General features: G+C 47.3%; 1 pseudogene across 1 annotated transcript; it reads right to left on the bottom strand.

Annotated features, from left to right (window-relative positions):
• Positions 1-502: 502 nt before the first annotated feature.
• On the bottom strand, positions 503-2,536 carry LOC111537972 (annotated as a pseudogene). Its single transcript, XR_002730163.1, has 2 exons — positions 1,744-2,536; positions 503-606 (listed from the first exon to the last, which is right to left on the bottom strand). The product of XR_002730163.1 is annotated as a 60S ribosomal protein L7a pseudogene (transcript).
• Between the last annotated feature and the right edge of the window lie 21,448 nt (positions 2,537-23,984).

Raw genomic sequence — 23,984 nt, 5'->3', positions numbered from 1 at the left:
CAGGCCTTGCTGGGGGCTCCTTCACACCTTGGGGTCTGGGCCTCAGAGCGACATCCCAGGCTGAGGCTCATTGGGAGGGGTCAGCATTGGCATCAGGAGACCAGGGTCAAGTCTGAGTTCTGACAGTGACTGTGTGACCTTGGACAGTCACTTGCCCTCTCTGGGCCTTGGTTTTCCTGTTCTGTAGTCATATGGTCCTGGGATGTGGGCAGGGGTAGAGAAATGAGACACTTCAGCTCCCCACTCACAAGCCGTGCCCCCTCAGGCCCACCACTTAGGTTTTCTTAGCCCCTCCATTTTCTCTGGCATAAAATGGGGATAATGAAGCCCATTCCTTCTGATCATTAAGGAAACTAACATTTACTGAAGGCTTGAGCTGTGCAAAATGTTCCCTGAAACATTTTCTCTCATGGACTCCTCATCCATCCAAGAATGAAATGAAATGTTTTGCTTTTGGTCTTTCCTACAATGTCTCTTTGCAGCCCCTCCTGGTCTGACAGTCTCAGATGCAGTCATAGTTGGCTTTCTGGAGGAGGTGGTACCTGGTCTTTAGGAAGTAGGGGTCAGCATCCTGATCTCTGGGAGCATCTGCTCCAGATGGTTTCCCTGGGGCCCCAGAAGCAGGTGTTTGCGCTAACAGCTCTGCAAGCAGAGAGCTTCAGTGCATGACCCTTCTTGCCCTTGTTCCCAGGCACATGCTGTTCCCTTGAGGCCGAATACCCTACTTACTTGTAAATCCCAGTGCTCTCTTGTTCATTCTGCAGTGCCAGCACAAGTCTCCTCCTTGGGGAAGGCTTTCTGGACTTCCCAGGCCACTGGCCATTGTTCCCTTTTGCAGGTGCCCCCTCAGGGTGCCTGCTGTAACCATCACTCACATATCTCCCCCATCCAACAGAGAGCCTTGCTTTTGGGCCTGGACCTGCAGCTTTGACTGTATTCTTAGTGATTTGTCCAAGGCCACCCTGGGAGATAGGGGCAGTGCCAGGCTAGCACCCAGGTCTCCTGGGCTTTCTGAGAAAGTTCCTACCTTCCTCCCTGGCTCCCAAGTAGTACTTAAGCAGTTTTGGTTGTTAAAAGAAAATACTGAATTCATTCTTCCAACCACTCTTTTTTTTTTTTTTTACATAAAAAAATCAGTGTTATTGAGAAATAATTTACAAAATGCACCCATTTTGACTGTACAATTCAGTGAATTCTGACAGATGTATACAGTGATGTAAACACGCCATACCCAAGATATCACACATTTCTATCACCCCTCAAAATCTCCTTATACCCCTTCCCGATCAGTTCCTCTCACTGCCCCAGGCAACATTTGATTGGATTTTATCAATATCGATTAGTTTTGCATATTCTAGAATGTCCTATAAATGTGATTAGGCAGTATGTACTTTCTGTGTAGTGCCATGCATGCTGTATCTTGCATGAGTAGTTCAGCCCTTTGCATTCTGGGTAGTATTCTGGAGAATGGACATTCCACAGTTTGTTTATCTGTTCACCAATAGATAGAATTTGGGTTGTTTCCAGTTTGGGGATTTTATGAATAAAGCTGCTATGAACATTCATGTGAACATGTTTTCATTTACCTTGGGCTAGTGCCTGAAAGTGGAATTGTTGGGTTGTTAGGGTAAGTATATGTTTTACTGTATAAGAAATTGCCAAATTCTTTTTTTTTTTTTTTTGAAGGAAAATTTGTATTTTAATTATTTTTATGTACAGAAAACTCAACAGTGTACATTTTACCCAGTTTAGTGGCAAGTTCTTTAGCCTTTGCCTTTTCGAGCTTGGCAATACGAGCCACAGACTTGGGACCCAGGACATTGCCGCCCCAGTGACGGCGGATCTCATTATGTCTGTTGTAATTGATCCTGATAGCTTCCACCAGCTTAGCCAAAGCGCCTTCGTCTTCCGAGTTCACCTGTGGGAAGGCGACAGTGGTGCAGGTCTTCCTGTGGACTAGACAGCCCAGTCTTGCCTTCCCCTTGATAATGCAGTAAGGGACCCCCATTTTACGACACAGGGCAGGCAAGAAGACAACCAGCTCGATGGGATCCACGTCGTGTGCAATCACAACCAGCTGAGCTTTCTTGTTCTCCACCAAGGTGGTGACGGTGTTAACTCCTGCTCGAAGGACAGTTGGTCTCTCAGTGGGGATGTCCCCTTTGCCAGCAGCTTTCTTCTCGGCCCCGGCCAATAGCCTCTGCTTCTTCTCTTGCTTTGTCTCTGATCTGTACTTGTGGGCCAGCTTAAGCAGCTGAGTAGCTGTCTGGCGGTCCAGGGCCTGGGTGAACTGGTTAATAGCAGGAGGCACTTTCAGCCGCTTGTAGAGGATGGCTCTCTGCTGCTGCAACCTGATATAGCGAGGCCATTTTACAAAGCGGGTGAGGTCTTTTTTGGGCTGGATGTCCCGTCCAATGTCAAAATTCTTAGGTCTTTTCTCAAACAGGGGATTCACCACATTCTTGGCCTCCTGCTTTTTCACAACAGCAGGGGCCGCAGCCACCTTCTCTCCCTTGGCCTTCTTTCCTTTTGGCATCTTGGGTGGCGGGGGGCAAAATTGCCAAATTCTTTTCCAAAGTGTTTGCACCATTTTAGCCACCAGGAGGGTATAAGAGTTCCATTTGTTCCATATCTTGTCAACACTTGGTATCATCGGTCTTAACTTTGAGCGATTCTAGTGAGTATGTAATGGCAACTGTTAATTTGCAATTCCATGAAAACTAGTAATGTTGAAAATGTTGATCATCTGGTTATGTGCATATGCTTTTTTTGGCGAAGCACCTATTTGAATCTTTTGCCTAGTTTTGTTGGTTGTTTGTCTTCTTATTGAGTTCTAAGAATTCTTCATATGAATTCTTGACACAAGTGCTTTATCAGATATCTGTGTTGCAAAATATTTTCCCAGTTGGTGTCTTGCCTTTTCATTTTCCTAACTGTATCTTTTGAAGAGTAAAAGTCTGATTGATCAGTTTTTGCTTGTTTAGTTAGTGCTTGACATGACTTGTTTAAGGAACCTTTGCCTGCCAACAAAGCTACAAATATTTTCTCTGCAGTTTTCTTCTAGATGTTTTATAGTTTTAGCTTTTAGTGTTCAGATATATGGTCCATTTTGAATTCATTTTTATGAATGATGTGAGGTGGAGTTGAGGTCCATATAGATATCTATTTGTTTTCTCTATCGTAATTGTTACTATTTTCTGTTACTGCCCTTGTTTTTCCTTCTTGGTTTTGCTTTCCACTCTTTTTCGCTGTTTGTGGTTTTAATCAAGCATTTTATATGATTCTATGCTATCTTCATTCTTAGCATATCATTATACATTTTGTTTGTTTGTTTTTTTTTTTTTTTTTTTTTTGCTTTTCTTAGTGGTTGCTCTGGAATTTGCAATATACATTTACAGCTAATCCAACTCCATTTTCAAATAACACTACACTGTTTCATGGGCAATGCATGTATCTTATAATAACAAAGTATTCCTTCCCTTCACTCTCTTCCCTTGTAACATTGCTGTCTTTCATTTTACCAACCCATAAACTATAATCATTGAATACATTGTTGCTGTTATTTTGAACAAACTGTTATCTGTTGTATCAATTAATAATAAGAAAAATAAAGTTTTTTTTTTTTTTTACCTTCATTTATCCTTCTATGGATTCTTTCTTTATGTAGATCTGAGTGTCTGACCTGTATCATTTGCCTTCTCTCTAACTTCTTTTAACATTTTCTGCAAGGCGTGTATACTGGCAACAGATTCACTCAATTTTTGCTTGTCTGAGAAAGTATGTACTTTTGAAAGATAATTTGGCAGCATATAGAATTCTAGGTTGATGGGTTTTTTGGTTTGTTTGTTTTGTTTTGTTTCTCTCTCAACAATTTAAATATTTCACTCCACTCTTTTTTTTTGTGAATGGTTTCTGAGAAGTCTGGTGTAATTCTTATCTTCTTTGCTCTTTCAATAGATAAGGGTTTTTTTTTTCTTCTGGCTTCTTTCAAGATTTTTCTTTATCTTTGATTTTCTGCAGTTTGAATATGACAGGCCTAGGTATGGATTTTTTTGGAATTTATCCTACTCACTGTTCTCTGTGCTTCCTGGATCTGTGGTTTGGTATCTGACCTTAATTTTGGGAAACTGTCGGTCATTATTGCTTCAAATATTTCTTCTGTTCCTTTCTTTCTTCTTCTTTTGACATTACTATTATACACATGTTATACCTTTTGTAGTCCTGCTTGGATATTCTGTTCAACTTCCTTCAGCCTTTTTTGCTCTTTGCTTTCTAGTTTTGAAAGTTTCTATTGTCGTATCCTCAAACTTACAAATTCTTTCCTCTGCTGTGTCCAGTCTGCTAATGAGCCCATCAAAGGCATTCTTAATTTCTGTTACAGTGTTTTTCATTCCTAGCATTTCTTTTTGATTCTTTATTAGAATTGTTATCTCTCTGCTTATATCACCCATCTGTTGTTACATGTTGTCTACTTTTTCCCTTAGAGACCTTAGCATGTTAATCATACTTGCTTTAAAGTTCTGGTCTGATAATTCCAATATCCCTGTCATATTTGTGTCTAGGTCTGGTGCTTGTTACGCCTTTTCTGTAATTTATTTTTTCCTTTTTGTGTGCCTTATAAATTGTTGTTGAGAGCTAGATCTGATGTACTAGGTAAAAGTAATCTGGTACTAGTTCCCGCAGAGGATTCTGCTGGTGGGTTTCTGCTCTGATAAGTTGTAATTTCTGTTTTCACTTGTCTATCTTGCCAGTTTTGGAGGCATTAGTTTGACCCGCAGCCTCAATTCTCTGATGAATCTAAGAAGAGTTGTTGATTTTCAGTTTGTTTAGCTGTTTTCTTATTGTGAGGATGAGAGCAATGATTCCCATACTCCTTACACGCTGGAATAGAAACTGGAAGTCTGGTATTTGTTTGTTTTCATGCCTTTTCGTACAAATATAATTCTTTGCCCACTGAATAACCTTAGTTGCATAGTCCCCCTACTTGGGGACTTTATTCTGTTCCATTGATCCATATATCTTTCCTTATACCAATACCATACTCTGTTGATTACTGTAGCTGTGTAGTAAATCTTGAAATCAAGAAGCATAGGTTCTCCAAATTTGTTATTTTTTAAAAAAGTGTTTTGGGTATTCTAGGAAGTCCTTTTCATTTTCATATAAATTTTAGGATCAGTTTGTCGATTTATGTTTTTTAAAAGAGTCTGCTGAGATTTCTCATTGGTTTGTAGTTCTCTTGTATTGTGTTTGTCTGGTGTTGGTAAGTACAGTACTGCTGAACTCGTGAAAGAAGTTGGGAAGTATTCCACCCTCTATGGTTTGAAAGAATTTGTGTTTGGTATTATTTTTTATTTAAATATTTGATTAAATTCACTATAGATATATATGGGCTTAGAGTTTCTTTTAGGGAAGGTTTTATGAGTTACATTTCTGTAATAAATATGAAACTGTTTTGTTTTTCTTATGCCAATCTTGATAATTCGTTTGTTTGTTTTTTGAGACGGAGTCTTGCTCTGTCACCCAGGCTGAAGTGCAATGGTGCGATCTTGGCTCACTGCAACCTCTGCCTCCTGGGTTCAAGCAATTCTCCTGCCTCAACCTCCTGAGTAGCTGGGATTACGGGAATGTGCCACCACGCCTGGCTAATTTTTGTATTTTTAGTAGAGATGGGGTTTCACCATGTTGGCCAGGCTGGTCTCGAATTTGTGAACTTAAGTTATCTGCCCACCTCGGCCTCCCAAAGTACTGGGTTTACAGGCATGAGCTACTGTGGCCGGCCAATAATTTCTATTGTTAAATGAATTTGTCTCGTATATTTGAGGTGCCAAAGTTGTGATCTTAAAGTTATTTATAATATTATTTTAGTATCCTTTTAACAGCTGTAAGATCTGTAGTGATGAATCCACTTTGATTCCTGATATCGGTCATTTGTGTTTTCTTTTTTCTTATTCAGTCTAACTGGAAGTTCCCTGATTTCCGTTAATCTTTTCAAAAGCATATGCTATGGTTTCCATTGAGTCTATGTAAGTGCATGCCCATTTTCCTTTTTGTTGGTTTCTGCTCTTTATTATACCCTTCCTTCTACTTTGGTTTTAATTTGGTCTTTGGTTAAACTTCGTTAGGTGAATCAGTGGTGTGTTGGGAGTCCCCAAGACCACCCTCAGGTTCAAGGATTTTCTAGTAGGACTTATAGGAATCAGCTGTCTGCTAAGATTTCTTATAGCAAAGGATACAAAGCAAAATTGCAAAGGGAAAAGCACATGGGGTAAAATTTGAAGAAAAGCATACATAAGCTTCCAAGAGTCTGCTCATGGTATACTCTAGTCATACAAGACGTGCTGAATTCCTCCAGCAATGAGTTGTGACAACACATGTGAAATGCTCTCTACCAGGGGTGCTCATTAGAGGCTCCATGCCCAGGGTCTGTATTGGGGGTTCACCTCACAGGCACCCTCTGCATGGCACATGTCAACATTCTAGGCTCCCAGAAGGAAAACATTGCTCAGCATAAACCATATTGTTTATGTCAATCATCTAGACGCAGCAAGGCACTTTTATCAAGGAATGATGGAAGCCTCCTGACATCCAAGTTTCCAGATGCCAGTTAACGTTAGTCTGTTTAGCGTTGCTATGAAGAAATACCTGAGAGTGGGTAGTTTATAAAGAAAAGACATTTATTTTGGCTCACTATTCTGCAGGCTGGGAAGTTCAAGAGCCTAGTGCCCCATCTGGCTGGCTTCCGATGAGGGCCACATGCTGGGTCAAAACATGGCAGAGAAGCAGAAATGTGAGCTGAGTGGTCATGTGTGCAAAGAGAACACATGGCGGAGGAGTAAGCAAGAGAGAGCCTAGGAAGCTGAACTTGCTTTTATAACCAGCTGCTCTTGCGATAAGTAATCTGGAGAAAGAGGGCCTTAACTATTCATGAGAGATCCGCCCCTGTGACCCAAACACCTCTCACTAAGGCCACATCAAGGATCAAATTTCAACATGAGTTTTGGAAGGGATAGAATCAAACCTCAGCACCAGTCAAAGGCCAACCTGATAAGAAGGCCTTTCTAAGGCCAGTAGTCTCAGGCCTGCCCTGTTCTCTTTTCTGCACAAATGTTTTAGAATTTCCATTTTGACTAATATAAGCAATTCAAGCCAAACATTTCCCTTCCACCACTCTTTGAACTGCATCTCACAAATATTAACATGTTGTGTTTTCATTTTTTCATTCAACTCAAAACATTTTCTAATTTTCCTTGTGATTTCTGTTGTCTTCAGGATCATACATCTTTTTGTCTGCACTGTATCTGCTATTCATTCCTTCCTGTTAAATTTCCATTTCATATATTGTGTTTTTCTGCTCTAGAAGTTTTGTTTCTTTTACATGGTTTTCATTTATTTCTTCATTATGTTCATTTTTTTAATCCTTGAATATTATTGTAATAGCTATTTTAATGTATTTGTCTGCTCATTCCATGATTTCTGTCACCTAGTTCTGTTTCTGTTGAATTATTTTTCTTCCGGCTGTGGGTCACATTTTCCTGCTTTCTTACACATCTGGTAGTTTTGTTTGAATGCTGGACATTGCTTAGTATTTGGGTTTTGTTGCCTTCCTTTAGAGTATTAAAGATATTGCTTTGACAGGCAGGTAACCTGTTTACTTGTGGATGGGGTTGCTTTTCTTGAGGCTCATTTTCAAGCTTTATTAAGTTGATCCATGAGCCTTCTTTACCCTGATTGGTTGGAACTCCAAGTCTCCCAACTTTGTGTGAGCTCCTGTAGCCCTTCAACTTCCTGGTAGTCAATTTCCTCTGATAGTTGGTTTTTGCCTGGCCTCATCGATTCTCACCCTAGGCATGCACAGCTTATAATTTGGCTACAGGCTCAAAAGGACCCCTATGCAGATTTCTGGAGCTCTTTCTTTGCCTAGATCCTTCCTCTCTGGTGCTCTGCCCACAACTTCTAGCAGCCTCAGGCTCCCTGGACCCCCATCTCTGTCTCGTCAGTTCAGTGAGACTGTTGTGCTCCACCTGGATTCTCTCTTCATTCAGTGATCTCAAATGTGCCTCCAATGAGAAAACTGGACCATCAGAGTTTATCTCATCTGTGTCCCTGTTCTCAGGAATCACTGGCCCGTGCTTCTGTGTGAAAATAGGTGCTTCTATGTTTATTTTTATTTTTATTTTTTTCTGATCACTGGTTACTATAGCATGGCAAAAAGTAGACCTTATCAACCAATTCTTTTTTGACTCCCAGTCCAATGTTTGTGATAATGTAAGTTCACCAGGAAGAGGCCTGAAGGAGGGTATATTGGGAGAAGGGTCTACTTAGGGGAAGGTTGTATGTTCAAGGCACACTCAAGCACTTTCAGGGATGGTGGTCGGGCATGGGAGGCTGAAGTGGGAGGAGCACTTGAGGCCAAGTGTTCAAGACTAGCCTGGCCAGTGGGTACAAGCAAGACCTTATCTCAAAAAAAAAAAAAAAAAAAAATTAGCCAGGTGTGGTGGCATGTGTCTGTAGTCTCAGCTACTCCAGAGGCTGAAGCAGGAGGATCACTTGAGCCCAGGAGTTCCAGCCTGCAGTGATGTATGATTCTGCCACTGCAATTATGAGGAGAGAGCTAGAGTGAACCAGAGGGATAGGCAGGGATGGATTTTCAGAGGACCTTGAATGGCAGTCTAAGAGGTTGCACATTATCCTGGAGAAGCTGTGTCTAATAATTATTATCATAACTATAATGTCAATAACATGTAACTGATTTATTTTCATGTACCATGCACTGCCCTCCTAGCTCTTTTAATGGATTATCTTATTTATTTCTTCAGCCAGCTCATGAGAGACTGCAATGTTATTAGGAATTATTATGTGTTTTTTTAAGCATTTTACATAATTATTGCATTTAATTCTCACAGTAACACTATGTGTTAGGAATTAGAATTATGTCTGTTTTATGGATCAGGAAAACTGAGGCATAGAGAAGCTAAATGACTTATAGTTACCCAGAGAATAAGTAGCAATGAGGGCTGATTTTCTCTTCTCCCCAAATACTCTTTTAACATTATTATAATTATATTCTTACAATAAGAAAAAGAGCTGCCTTTGGGCCACCAGGTGTCCATGATGCTCTGTTACCTGTAGACACTGTGAGTGTAGTTAGCATCTGTGGCCACGGTGCCAGACAGGCAAGTGGAAACTATGACAGTTTAAAAACAGTTCCCTAGACTGGGCTTGGTGGCTCACACATATAATCCCAGCACTTTGGGAGGCCGAGGTGGGTGAATCACCTGGGTCAAGAATTCAAAACCAACCTGGCCAACATGGCAAAATCCCGTCTGTACTAGAAATACAAAAATTAGCTTGGCGTGGTGGCGCATGCCTGTAATCCCAGCTGCTCAGAAGGCTGAGGCAGGAGAATCACTTGAACCTGGGAGGCAGAGGTTGCAGTGGGCTGAGATCATGCCACTGCACTGCAGCCTGGGCCAAAGCGCAAGACTCCATCTCAAAAACAAACAAACACAACACAACAAACAAAAAACAGTTCTCTGCATTCTTTCACATTCGTCCCATCAAAAGGTGGACTTCAATTCCTCTCCTCTTTGATATAGGTTGGCTGTAGTGACTTGCTTCCCATGAGTAGAATGTATCAGAAGTGATGGTGAATGATGTGGTTAGTTTTAAAAAGGCAACTCGAGGCCAGGCTCGGTGGCTCATGCCTATAATCCCAGCACTTTGGGAGGCCTAAGGGAGGGGGAAAATTCTTTGAGCTCAGGAGTTTGAGACTAGCCTAGGCAACATGGCAAGACCCTATCTCTACAAAAAATTTAAAAATTAGCCAAGCATGGAGATGCATGGCTGTAGTCCCAAATACTTGGGAGACTGACGTGGGAGGATCACTTGAGCCTGGGAAGTTGAGGCTGCAGTGAGCTGTGATTATACCACTGCACTCCAGCCTGGGCAACAGAGTGAGACCTTGCCTTTCTCTGAAGAAAAAAACAAGGCAACTCAGCTGCCACCTGACTCTTCCTCTTGTGACATGCACCTTGGGAGCCCTGATCTGTTTTCTGTTTCTATCGTTTTGCCTTTTCTAGAATGTTGCATAAATGGACTCATCCAGCCTGCAGTCTTTGTGTCTGGCATCTTTTACTTGGCCTATTACTTTTGAGATTTGCCCCTGTGACTGTGTGTGTTGGCAGTTTGGTCTTTTTTATTTCTGAATAGTATTGTTAATCCATTTATTTTGTGATTTGTGTGCCCACCCCAGGGCTGGGCACAGGATGGGTGCTCCCCAGATGGGTGTCAAGTGGCTGAGCAGGTGAAAGGGAGGTGAAAGCAGAGACTCCTATACAAATCTGTTCAAATCAGGCTGTCATGGGGATTGGAGGAGGCAAGGTGATGACGTTTATTATTCATTAATTCACAAATATTTATTGAGTGCCTACTCATGCCAGATGCCATGCTAGGCCATGATAAATGGTTCCTGATTACCCAGAGCTGCCCATTCAGCTGAGAAGACAAGTAAGTCACCAAGCAGTTGACATCAAGGGAAACGTGTCCTGAGGGAAGGGAAAGCAGGGCAGGGCAAGGGTGTAGTTGGGTAGACAGCAGGGCAGCCACTGGTGTAGGGGGCCAGATAAGACTTCTCTGGGGAGGTCAAGGCCTGCAGGAGGTGGTGTCTGCTGAACCACGGAGGGGGGCATAGTGTCCTGGCAAAAAAGGCAGAGGTGTCAAGACCCATCTGTGAGTGTGCAGCAGGTTAGAGGAGTAAGTCTGGTGTGACTCTAGGGAGTGGTCAGATTTGGGGCTGAGAGGTGGTCGTAGGACAGATGTGGAGAGCACCTAAGTCACATCGACAAGTGTGGCTTTTGTTCTAGAGGCAGCAGGATCTGTGGAATGACTCTGAGTTGGAGAGTGATATGATTAGGGTCTCTGCCTCCAAGTTGAGAAAGGACTGAGCACACAGGTGTGGGTGGGGGTCCAGCGTGGGATGGCAGTAGCCTGGGAACAGGTGACAGCAGTAGGACCAATAGATGTCAGATCAATTTAGAGGCTGACTTGTCGGGATCTGGTGACTGATTTTAGGTGGGGTGCAGAGAGAAATGAGACTGAATCCCAGATTTGGGACTCAGGCAACAGAATAGATGGCAGTGCCAATCTTTGGAAGAGGAGTGAGGGAGGAGGGGCAGGGAGTGTGGTGATGATGAGTACATATGGGAACTGTGGAGGCTGAAGTGATTGCAAGATGATCAAATGCAAAGTGTAGCAGGCAGTTGAACATTTTGGCCTGGAGAGGAAATGTGGGCTGAGTACAGCGACTTGGGAGATGTTGGTGTCTAACAGGGAGTCGATGAGCTTGCCTGGAAATGAGTGGAATTGGCGCAGGGTGCAGGGCTCAGGACAGAGACCTGAGGAGCCCCAGGATTGAAAGAGCAGGAACAGGGGTACATAGCAGCCTGGAAGAAATGGCACGGAAAAGTAGAGGTGAGGACCGAGAGGAGCAAGGGGGAAAGTGTTGAAAAGAGAGGCAGCGGACCCCAGGAAGAAGGCAAATCAGATCAAACATAGGACTCAGGCACAACCAGGCCCTGGTGACCTTGGAGACTACCCTCTTGGAGGAGTGGTGGAAGGGGAGCCAGTGGGGGAGTGAGTGAAGGCTGGAGCTGCTGAGGAACACGGGATCAAGATCAAGTGGAACTTCAGACAAGAGGCTTGGGCATGTCTACGAGCTGACTGGAAGAGCTGCTATAGAGGGGCATTCCGGCCTCAAACCTAGGGCCTTCAGACAACAGCCACTTACACTAGTCCCACCTTATCCCTGGGGGATGCGTTCCAAAACCCCAGTGGATACCTGAAACCATGGATTGTACCAAACCCTATGTATACTACATTTTTTTGTAAACATACACACCTATGATAAAGTTTAATTTAAAACTTAGACATAGTTGCCCAGTCGCAGTGGCCCACGCTTATAATCCTAGCACTTTGGGTGGCCGAGACGGGGAGATCATCTGAAGCCGGGAGTTTGAGACCAGCCTGGACAATATGGTGAAACCGCATCTCTACTAAAAATGCAAAAATTAGCCGGGTGCGGTGGTGGGTTCCTATAGTCCCAGCTACCTGGGAGGCTGAGGCATGAGAATCACTTGAACCCAGGAGGTGGAGACTACAGCAAGCTGAGATCTCCACAGTGAACTCCAGCCTGGGTGACAGAGCGAGACTGTTTCAAAAAAAAAAAAAAAAAAAAATCAGAACAAAATAGCACAAAAAATAGTAGACACAGTAAGAGATTAACGATAATAAGTAATAATAAAATAGAACAATAATAACAATATACTTTTATTAAAGTTATGTGAATGTGATCTCTCTCTCAAAATGCCTTTTTGTCCTGTGTCACCCTTCTTGCGATGATGTCAGATGGTAAGATGCCTACATGATGAGATGAGGGGAGGTGAATGATGTAGACCAGGGGTGCCCAATCTTTTGGCTTCCCTGGGCCACACTGGAAGAAGAATTGTCCTGGGCCACATATAAAATACACTAATGATAGCTGAGGAGATGACAAAAAATTGCAAAAAAGTCTCATTTTTTTTTTCGAGATGGAGTTTCACTCTTGTTGCCTAGGCTGTAGTGCAATGGCACGATCTCAGCTTGAACCTCCCGGGTTCAAGCGATTCTCCTGCCTCAGCCTCCTGCGGAGCTGGGATTACAGGCATGCGCTGCCATGCCTGGTTAATTTTGTATTTTTAGTAGAGACGAGGTTTCTCCTTGTGGGTCAGGCTGGTCTCGAGCTCCCGACCTCAGGTGATCTGCCCACCTCGGGATTACAGGCTGGGATTACAGGTATGAGCCACCATACCCGGCCAAAGTCTCAATGTTTTCAGAAAGTTTATGAAGTTATGTTGAGCCACACTCGAAGCATCCTGGGGCACATGCAGCCTGTGGGGCACAGATTGGACACGCCTGATGTAGGCATTTTGATGTAACATTAGGTTTCTATTGACCTTGAACAGGAACATTATAATACCCTCATAGCTGATCTGATAACCAAGAAGGCTACTAAGAGACTAAGGAGTGGGGAGCATAGACATCTTGGTTGTGCTGGATAAAGGGATGACTCATCTTCTGGGCAGGACGAAGTGGAACAGTGCAATATTTTATCCCGATACACAAAAGGGTGTGCAATTAAAAACTTAAGAATTGCTTATTTCTGGAATTTTTCCGTTTAATATTATCAGACCACGGTTGACCACAAGCTGTGGGCCAGCAGGGACTACTGTGTTATCTTTCACAATTCTTGGTTGACTGGGTTCAGCTGGCTGCTTCTTCTGGTTCACGTGGTATACACTAGGGCTGCTGTCATCTAAGGGTTTGACCAAAGCATAAACACCACTCACTCAAATGGTAGGGGCTGATGCTGGATGCTGGCTGGGATCTGGACTGGGGCTGCCTCCATGAGGCCTTTCCACCTTGATTAGGTTCCTCACAGCCAAACAGCTGGATTCTAAGAAGGGTATTTGAAATGTTCCAAAACAAGCTGTAGGCTGGGCCTGGTGGCTTATGCCTATAATCCCGGCATTTGGGGAGGCCAAGGTGGGAAGATTGCTTGAGCCTGGGGGTTCGAGACCAGCCTGGGTAACATAGTGAGGTCCCCATCTCTACAAATAGATAAATTTTTTTTAAAAAAATTAGCCAGGCATAGTGGTCATGCCTATAGTCCTACCTACTTAGGAGGTTGAGGTGGGAAGATTACTTGAGCCCAGGAGTTTGAGGCTGCGGTAGCTATGATTGTACCACTGCACTCCAGATTGGGTGAGAGAGTGAGACTGTATCTCTAAACAAAACAAAAAGAAGCTACACGTATCTTAAGATCCAGTCTTGGAAGTGACAATGTCACTGCCACCATATTCTATAGGTCAAAGTGAGTCACAGGCCAGCCCAAAATCAAGGAGTGGAGAAATAGACCTCATCTTCTGGTGAGAAGAGCTGCAAAGCATTTGGGTAATCTTTAATGCAGCACAAGACAGGGTGCACCTACGAGAGAATCACTGATGGATCCACTGAGAAAATGGCAGGGCTAGGGTTCCAGGGCACTACTGGGATTTGCATTAGAGAAAAGCGTTTGGAATGGGCTTCCAGAAGGATAGAGTCACGTTGGATTTGATCAAAAGATCTGAACAGACCAACCAACCACAAGATTCCTGGTTGTATAAACCACTTTGTACATTTCCATCTCCTTGTACAGTAGGTAGGTAGAGACAGCGTCTAATAACAATATATTTTATTGAGTGCTAATATATAGCCTTAATTCTCCCAAGGGGCCTATGAGGTCAATGATATGATGCCCATTTTACAAGTGAAGCAACTGAGACTCAGCAAGTCTCTCTCTCTCTCTCTCTGAGTTTGTGTGAATGTCTGTGTTGACTGTTTGCATGCACATGCAAAGATATTGGCTCCCTGCATCTGAGCAGCAGGAAGCCATTAGAAGAGGAAACCCATATTGGATGAGAATGTCCTTCCATACCCAGGAAAGGAGGGTTAGGATGTGGGAGCACTAGCTCAGGCCCTGGTAGCTGTGCCAGGGACCTGGGACCCTGAGATTGTGAGGTCCCCTCCTCTCAGAGCCAGAGGATGGGGAGAAAGGACGAGATGCTTGGCTACAGAAACCATGGACTGGTGGTGACCACCATTCCCACCACCCTAATCATGCACTTGTGATATTAATAAAAATAATTTATGTCATGTGACTGCTTTTTAACTAGCTGCTTTCAAGACTTAAGACCGGGATTATAAAAGGCATGCATTTATAAATTATTAGCCCAGAGCTCATAAGCACATATACTTTGGGGAACACTTTGGTAGCACTTTAAATTAATTTATTGTCATTCATTCCAGCTGTCTGTGATGTAAACCTTCAGCCATAAATTTGTACCATCATCTGACACACCATTAACTAAGGTGCTGCCCGAGCCAGAGCATACAATAAAACACTTGAATACAATTTCTGTAGGGACGGATGTCTTCCTTCTCCTTCTCCTTCTCTGCTCTCCTCTCCTCTTCTTTCCTCTCCTGCTAATGACAAGCAGCACAGAGAGAAGGCAGGTGCTTGAGCGTTGTGTTGGCAAAAAAATCAGAGAGGGCAAGACCCACTCTGTCCCAAGGGCCTCCTCCAAACTCACAGGATTTTATCCCATGTACAGATGGGGTGTCAGAGGTCCAGAGAGGCCATGGTTTTGTCTAAGGCCACACAGCCAGCTGGAACCATGCTCTCCATCCTACTCAATGCCTCCTTGGTAGGTCGACTAAGTCTATGCTCCTGAGAACTTTGGCTTGGGCATGGATGACCCCTGGAACTCTGAGGGAAGCTTGGAGCAGGAAATATTTCTTTGAGGGGAGTTTCTGGCAGAGCAATCAGGAAAAAATTCTGGGGATTGCCGGGCAAAGAGAAGAAAAGGATGGAGGGGATTGATTCCATGATCACTGCCTTAAATCAGCAGAGAGGGGCCCAGGGGGGACAGAGCGGACGCTTTGGAAAGAAGCTCCAAGGAGGACAATTTTGGATCCCATGAGGAGGGATTTGGTAGCAGTGGGAGCTGGCTGAGGTTGGAGGGAGTCCCCATCCCTGGAGAAATGCACCTGGGGGGCCGTGGGCGGCGTAGAATGGTGTGTTCATGTCCTATGCTGCTGTAACAAATGGCCACTGAAGTTGTGATGTGAAGCAACAGGAGTTACAGTTACGAGGCCAGAACTCCAAAATGGGTACCACTGGGTTACAGTCAGGGTGTCAGCAGGGCGCAATCCTCCTGGAGGCTCTAAGGGAGAGTCCAAGGCTTCGTCTTTCTGGCTTCTAGAGGAGGCCTTCCCTCCATCCTCAAAGTCAGCAGCGTCAGGCCGGGTGCCTCCCATGCTGCACCTCTCTAGGTCTCTCTCTTCTGCCTCCCTCTTCCATTTCCTGTCTCCTGTGATTTCCTCAGGCCCACCCACATAATCCAGGCTAATTTCCCCATCCCGAGGTCAGCTGATTAGCAACCTTAACTCCATCTGCAGCCTTAATTTTCCTTTCCATGTACCCTAACATATTCACAGGCTCCAGGGACCAGGGTGTGGACATCTCTGGGAGGGCTGTTATGCTGCCCACCACAACGGGGAATAAGGCCCCTGAGGTCTCCCTCACACAGATAGATGCTCCTATCTGCAACCAGAGGAGGACATTTTATTGTTTCACTTAAGCAGGATGAAGGAAGAAGAAGGAGGAAAAGGAAAAATGAGAAAAAGAAAGAAAAGAGGCAGGGCTTGGAGAAGAGTAGAAGGTGAAGAATAAGGGGCAGGTGATGTAGTAGAAGAAAGAAGAGGAAAGAAGGAGGCTGGGTGTGGTGGCTCACACCTGTAATCCCAGCACTTTGGGAGGCTGAGGCAGGAGGATTGCCTGAGGCAAGGAGTTTAAGACCAGCCTGGGCAACATGGCAAGACCCTGTCTCTACAAAAATTAAAAAGAAAAATTACCCTGGTGTAGTGGCATGTACCTGTCATCCTGCTACTGGGGAGGCTGAGGCAGGAGGATCACTTGAGCCCAGGAGTTGGAGCCTGCAGTGAGCCCTATGATTGTGCCACTGCACTCACTCTAGCCTGGATGACAGAGCAAGACCCTGTTTCCCCCCCCCCCCCCCCCCCCCCAAAAAAAAGAAAGAAAAAAAAGAGAAGGATGGAAAATTGAATTAGGTTTCACATGAGATGGCTTTAGCCCCTGTACTCTCTGTAAGGTTGAGCTGAGCATCAGGAGGCCTGAGTTCAAATCCCAGTCCTGCTGTGTACCTGCCTGGTGACCAGAAGCCAGCCTGCTGCCTACTGTCTCTGGCTGAGGTGTCTCCACTGAAAAAAAAAAAGGGAGGTCCCACAGGCCTTCTGGTCCTGGCCTTTGATAGTTCTCCAAATTAAGGGTCTAAAGTATGCTATGTTGAAGGAGACTGTTGGGGCGCCATTTTGGGGCCAGGCCATGATGGTGGGAATGCTGCAGAATACTGCCTGGCAGGGTAGAGGTAGCAGCTGCCCCAGGGGCCATCTGGCCATTGCTGCTCCTTGAGGGGATGGATGACTGTCAAGTCCAGAAGGTTCCCCGGCTCCCGAGATGGCATTCTTGAAGCTGCAGATATATGCCCACACCCGAAACAGCAAGGGGCCATGAGGTTGCCCCCTGCACCTGAGCTAGGGACAGACCTCCCCACTGTCCTTCTTGCCCTCCATCCAGGAGGCCCTAACCATCTCGAGCGTCTGGCCCTGGGGGTTTCCTTGTAGCTTGGAAAGAGCCCTGGAGGAAGCTGGGCGTTCTCTGCTGACAGTCATGGCCTCTTTCTCTTGTACCCTTAAGGGAAGGGTCTTTCTGGAACCTTATCTGTCTACCCTCATTTCTCTCAGGCCCTTACCTTGGAGTGTAGCAGTGCTTACCTCACAGGGCTGCTGGCAGGTAGCAGGACAAGCCCCCTACACAGCTCTGCTGCACGGTGTCTGGCACAGAACAGGAAATCGGTGGGGTGGGGGCAGCCTTCCTGTCTGGTGCTCCTGGACATGCCGTGCGTGTTCATTTTCAAATATCCCTCCCCTCTGACCCCTGCCAGGGACCCGGTGAAAAGCACTGCAGGTCTGAGCTCGTGGCTTCTCCTTATGTGACTGGGCCTTGGGGTTGATGTTATTGTCTCCTCATGTGTCTTGCTGGCCTGGGAGGGTCCTCAGAGGCCCCAAGGGCTGTGATGGCCCCAAGGTAGGATTGTGTCTGCCTGGCCTCTGGGGCTCCTGGTGCCACCTGTACCCCCTATCTGGTAGGCGCTAGGTCAGGTGCTAGAAAGAATGGATGTGTGAAGGAAGTGGTAAGTGAGTGGACTCCCAGCTGGGAGGTTATTTGCTCAGCAGCCATTCATTGCTCAGCTCAGCTTCTGAGGCAGGCAGGGTGGGAGGTGGGGCCTGCCCAGCTCTGCACTCTGTGGCTTACTGTGGGCTCCTGCCCTGCATTTGCTACCGTGGTGGGTGTGTGGACCACAGGTATGAGGGGGAGGTGGGCGAAGGCTGGGGACGGGGGCATCTGTGATTTGTGGGCTCTGAGCGTAGCCCCGAATCCTCAGCACCCCCTCTCGCTGGTACTCGAGTCTCTGCTTATCTCCAGCCAGACCTTGAAGAGCCAAGCACCAGTTCTATTAATCAATTATCTGCTGCCTGGGCTGCGAGTAAGGCTGTTGGGCCAGATAAACCCCAGGGGAGGGGAGGCGACCAGCAGACAGACAGGTGTGTGGGGGGAGCCGCCCCCTAATCTGGAGCATGCCCCGTAGTCAGCACACTTGTGATGGTGTGCACTGCCATGCTCACACACGCTGGTGTGTTCTTGGGGCACACGCATCACCTCTCCCATGGATACATACACCCTCACATGGTCTCTCCTATAAGCACCCTCGCATGCACACAAACCCACAACTGCACCTGCATCCCCTTGGGGGCACATCCCTACACACACAGCTCTCCCACCTACACAGTCACATATGACCTACATAAACATGCCATCTCCCAACACCCACTTGTGGGGCCTGCTGCCCACACCTGCCACATGCCTTCACAATCATGCACAGCTTCACACACCTTGCATGCACACGTACACATGCACTTGCGCCTTGGCAGGGCTCATGCTGAGGGCTTCCTTAGTGTTCCCTAGGCAGGTGGTGCCAGTGTGGATGGCCTTAGGAGGATTCTGAGGACAGACAGACCATTATCTGGAGTTCTGGTTGGTTGGTTGGTTGGAGTTCTGGCCAGGGAATCAGGAGACCTGGATTCCAGGTCTAAATTCACTGCCCGCACAGCACCCTGGTTAAGTCCCTTTCCAGATTCACATCTAGGTTTCCTCATCTGTGAGGTTGGAATAATGCCAACCCCAGTGGATGTTTCCGGGATCCAATCTAGAGCTATCACGGATGGAAACATGCTTTGTGGACACAGAGAGGATCAGTTTGTGTTATCCTTGTTCTGCTCACCACCATCATTATTGTTCCCAGCATCCTTTGGGGTGCTGGGAAGCCCTGACCTTGTACTGGAAAAGCTCGGTTCGATCCTGGTAATCTTGAAAACTTGGCACCCCCACCCCTGCCCCAAATCACTGCAGCCCTGCCAGGGTCCAGCTCCTCACCCAGGCTACCCTGCAACGAGCCTGTCCAGATGAGCAGCACCCTGGGGTCTCCAGTGCCCCCCAGCCAGGCCCTGCCCACCTCTTTGGGCCACACCTGTATCTCCCTCCACCAAAGGGGCCGTTACTGCTCTCGGAGGGCCAGGCAGCTCCACAATGAAGTAGGGGTTGCTGGGGCGGGCGGGGACAGTGAGGAGTGCCCATGTGGCCTGGGACTGTGTGGGTGTGCATGACTGTGGCTGCTCATGTCGAGGGGAGTGTTGGTGGGGATCAGGGAGTGTGAGTGTGTGTGTGGTGTGTGTAGCTGTGTGAGCAGGGATGCAGCCTGTGTGGCTGTGTGAATACGTGGGGTGTGTGAGTGTTGGGGCCATCTGGGAGTATAAGGCTTGTGTGTGCCAGTGTCCCTTTTGGTATCTGAGAGTGGTAATGTAGTGTGTGTGTGAGTGTGTGTGTGGGTTATGGTGATGACTCTGGGGTGCTTTGGGATGTCAGTGTGGAGGCTTTGTGTGTGGGCCTATGTGTGTGTGTGTGTCCATCTTTCTGTGTGTGATGTGCCTGCATATGTCTCTGTGTGTGTTTGTACTGTGTGGTGTGTGTGTATGTGTGGGTATCTATACCGTGTGTGGCAGGTCTGTCTGTGGGGTGGGATTGTGTGTTTGTGTGTGTGTGTTTGTACTGTGGTGTGTGTGTGAAAAAGAGTGTCTGTATACCTGTGTCTGTACCGTGTGTGGCAGGTCTGTCTGTGTGTGTGTTTGTACTGTGTGTGTGTGTGTGTGTGTGCACGCTTGCGCATGCGTCTGTCTACATATGTCTGTACCGTGTGTGGCAGGTCTGTCTGTCAGGTGGGAGTGTGGGTGTCTGGACGGGAGGCTGCGGTGCGGGTGTGGGGTGTGGGTTTCTCTGTCGGGCGTGTGTGAGTGCAGCGTGTGGTGTGTGTGTGCGGGGGTGGTGTAGTGAGGCGGTAGAGAGGCTGGCAGGCAGGCGGTCAGGGTGCCCCCCCTGCACTTCCCCGTGTGCAGTGGCTGGGCTGACAGCCGGGCGGAGAAGAAAACTAGACGTCAGGGAAATCAGTCAGAGACAAATCGATTCCCTTTAGAGGTGAGAAAAAGCAGATGCCGCGGCTGCTGGTGGCCTGTTAGGCTCTGAGCCACATCCCTCGCAGCCCTCCCCCACTCCTGCGCTGCCAACACCGCCCCCCAACCCTCTGCCTTTGTGCGGGGCCTGCTGCCTGGCGGCCGCACCAGCCCTTCCTGCAGCAGGGCCCCGCCTGCATAGAGCCCACGCTGGGCATGTGTGTGTGAGTGTGTGCCTGTGGGTGTGTGCATGCCTGTTTGTGATTGGGGAAGTACGGACGTCATTGTGGGCCTCAGCCGATGGCCCCACCTTGGAGACTTCAGAGACTTCAGTTGGTCTCCCACTTGCTAAGGACAACGAGGGAACTGGACCAGGGATAGGTGTAAGAGGAGCTGTCCTTGGGCAGCACTGGTACCCCAGCCTTCTCCCTGCATGCACATCAGGCCCCAGCAGCATCGCTCCTTCCTGTAGCCTAGTGAGGAAGGCTTATTCCCAGATCCAGCTGTCTGCCAAGCTGGCCCAGATCAGCTGCTGGAGCCTCAGACTCCAGTGGGGGGGCAAAGACCAGCCTTGTGGCCTCATCCCCCCAGTGGAGCATGGGGCGTCTCTGGACCTGGGAGCCTGCCCCAGCTGCCAGCAGAGCTGCTCCTGCAGGATGGGGCCCTGACCTCTTCCTGGGCCTTGCTGACACCTCTGCTGTCAGGTTACTCCCCTACTCCAGGTACCCCCATCTGCCACTCCCTTTCCCACTTGGTGGCAACAGCCAAAATATATCAGGAAACAAGGGCTAAGCCTGTTGTTGCACAGAAGCTCTGTTTTCAGAGTTATCCCAGGCCCTCCTAGCCTGTATCTGCTGTCACTCACTCCGCATAGTTACTGAGCACTTGTTCTGGGCCAGGCTCTGAATTCAGCACCCCGGGCCTGCCTTCAGGGAGCCTCGTATCTAGCTAGGGAAATACATCATGCTTCTAGCTGGGACTGAGAAGTACAGGGTGGGAAGAGAGGGTATAAAGGGTCCCCACAACAGACCTGGCCTCATCCCGGCCCAGACTGCTGGGCTCCAACCTCCTCTTCTGCAGCCTCCCAGTGCTCACTCAGGCTACTGCTTCTGTAGGCAGGGCCTCCGCACCTTTCTGCTTGCCCACCTAGCTCCTGCCCAGGAGGCTCTCTCGGAGCTCTGAGCGCAGCCGCCGCCTTTTCTTCTCACCCCACCCTGTCTGGGATGGGAGGCTCTGCAAGGCCAGTGGCCCCATCTTTCTTCCTTTGCAGACCAGCCAGGCTTTTTCTGGCCTGGATGTCCCACTATTTGAGTGTGAAGTATTTCAAGCTAGAGCTGTTCAGCTATCAGACAATAGAAGAAGTGGTTATTGCAGGGGCTTGGATTCTGTGATGTCCACACCCCAGGAATGCCCCTTTCTGACCCTCCCCTCTGCCCACCCCTGAGACCCTGCTCTCAGCTACCTACTGTCAGGCATTCTTGACACATCTCAGCTCACTCTGGAATCAGGAACTTGCATTGACAGACCTGTGTTTCCATCCCTGGCTCTCGCTGTGTGTCCTGAGACAGGCACTATACCTCTCTGGGCCTTGTTTCCTCCCCTGCTAAAGGGATGAGGATTCAGGCCCTGCTCACCACCAAAGAACTCAGGACAGGCGGTGGGTGCAAGAGAGCTGCTGGGAGTAACAGATGTTTTGGTGACTGGTGTTCATGGGGAAGGCTCATGGAACCCTTTCCAACCCCCACCCTTGGCCTGGATTCCCCATGTCTAGCCAGATGGGAGAGGCCAAGGATCGATCTACAAACATTGATTGAACCAATTCTGGACCAAACCCTGTTGTGGAGAGATAGCACTTGACACAGAGCCCATGAGATGTGTTGAAAGAAATGACTTCTGAGAAGAGGAATGGATGGTTGTGTGGATGTGGAGTTGCTGGATGGCCCCTCCCCCTAGGGAGCTTACATTCTCACAGGACAGGAGAGTGGGCTCTGGTTCCAGTTCTGCTTCTGACCTGCTCCTGGCCTTGCTGTTCATCCCTCGGTAAAACTGAGAGCTTAAGTTCTGTGACCTTGGAGACCATTTCCTGCTGTGATATTAATACCACCACTAATAATGACAGTAGCAGTCGAGGCAGGAGCAAGCATGCTAATATTAGCCACACCTGTTGAGGGCCCGGCACATGCCAGGCCCTTACATATGTGATGATGTCAGTCCTCGTGATGAGCTGCACTCAGCATCTCCATGTTGACTGCGAGGGGACCGCTGGATCCCAGAGCCAGGACAGAACTCAAGGCTATTTTGGTTGAGCAGAAAAGAGGTATTCAGCTGACCTCAAGTACGAGAGGGTTGAGTGAAAAGAGTCTCATTGTGGGGACCTGGGTGAATCAAAGCAGTGGAGTGCAGACAGAGCTGGGACTGCGGTGTGGAGCTCCAGGGAGCCAGAGGCACCCTGTGCATCTGCCACAAGTCCCTGAAGCTGCAGTCCCTGCATCATCCCCAGGTACCTCCGTCTCTGCTGCTTCTCTTTTTCTTTCTGTTGCACGCCGTCTCCTGCATTCATTTCTTCCTGTGTATCTGGCCTGGACCTCAGCCCCTGCTCCTTGTAGACGTGGCTGCTCTGTGGCCCCAATTCTTCCCTGGCTTCCCTCCAGGCCTCCTTACAGGCCCGCTCCCTTGGCTGCCTTTCCAGTTCACCGTGCACAGCCCGGTTCCTCCGCTCAACCCCTGCCGAATCCCACACCACAGTCTGCCTCTGGATTGGTTGCCTTCTGGTCAGGCCCCGCTCCTCATCCAATCAGCTGTGGTGGGCGGGGCACTTCCGCCAGCCTTCCTCAAGCCTGGCCTCAGGACCCTGTCACACTCTGAAAAGTTGTTGAGGACCCGAAAGAGCTTTGGTTTAGGCAAAATATTGTTAAATATCTCTGGATATTTACCACATTAAAAATTAAAACTGAGAAATTACAAAATGTTTATTATTTCTTTAACAGCAACAAGAATAAACACTACACGTGAACATATATTTTTCATAAAAAATAACTATTTTCCTAAAACAAAGAAACTTGAGCAGAAGAGTGACATTCCTTTAGGTTTTTGTGAATCTCTCTGGTGATTCACTTCAGAGGAGACAACTGGGTTCTCCTGTGTGCTTATTTCTGCATTCAACTTTTCAGAGTCGCAGTCTTGTTCCTCTAGAAAATGCCGCTGTATGCTTGCATCAGTCAGCGTAAAAGGCGAATACTGCCTTCTAACTTTGCAGGCTCCAAAAGAAAAGCAGTGACTCAGGTGGTGCCTGAAGCCCCTGCAGGACCTCTTGGGTGTGCGGTGATCTTCCTTACCCTGATGAAGACTAGAGGAACCCAGCAAACAGCCTAGGCAGGACACCGGGTTCCCAGAGCTCAGCCGTCCAGTGGTGGAACTTGGAGCTGACTTGGGGGCAGCTGAGGCTAAGAACAACTTCCTGGGGGAAGCAGTAGGTAAATGAAGCCATGAAAAATGAGCATTCTGGGGAGGCAGAAGGGAAAGGAGAAGTTTTCCAGGCAGTATAAAATGATTGGGCACATCTTCAAAGTGGGAAAGTGAGGCATCGAGCCAAGGCCGGCTGAGACCTTTACACCCCAAGCACTGACAGGATCATGGTGGTGCTGAGTCCCACCCTATGTAGCTCAACATCAAGTTTATTTTCCATAGTGACACTAAACTTCCTTGCAAGTTGAAGTTAAAATAGCCTCTTTCTAGTTTCTGGATTGCAATCTTGTGGGTAAGTGCAC

This window comes from Piliocolobus tephrosceles, chromosome 9 (genome assembly GCF_002776525.5).
Source record: "Piliocolobus tephrosceles isolate RC106 chromosome 9, ASM277652v3, whole genome shotgun sequence".
NCBI classification, from domain to species: Eukaryota; Metazoa; Chordata; class Mammalia; order Primates; family Cercopithecidae; genus Piliocolobus; species Piliocolobus tephrosceles.
Note: the sequence above shows the minus strand (reverse complement) of the source record. Positions and strands in the feature narration are given on the sequence as shown.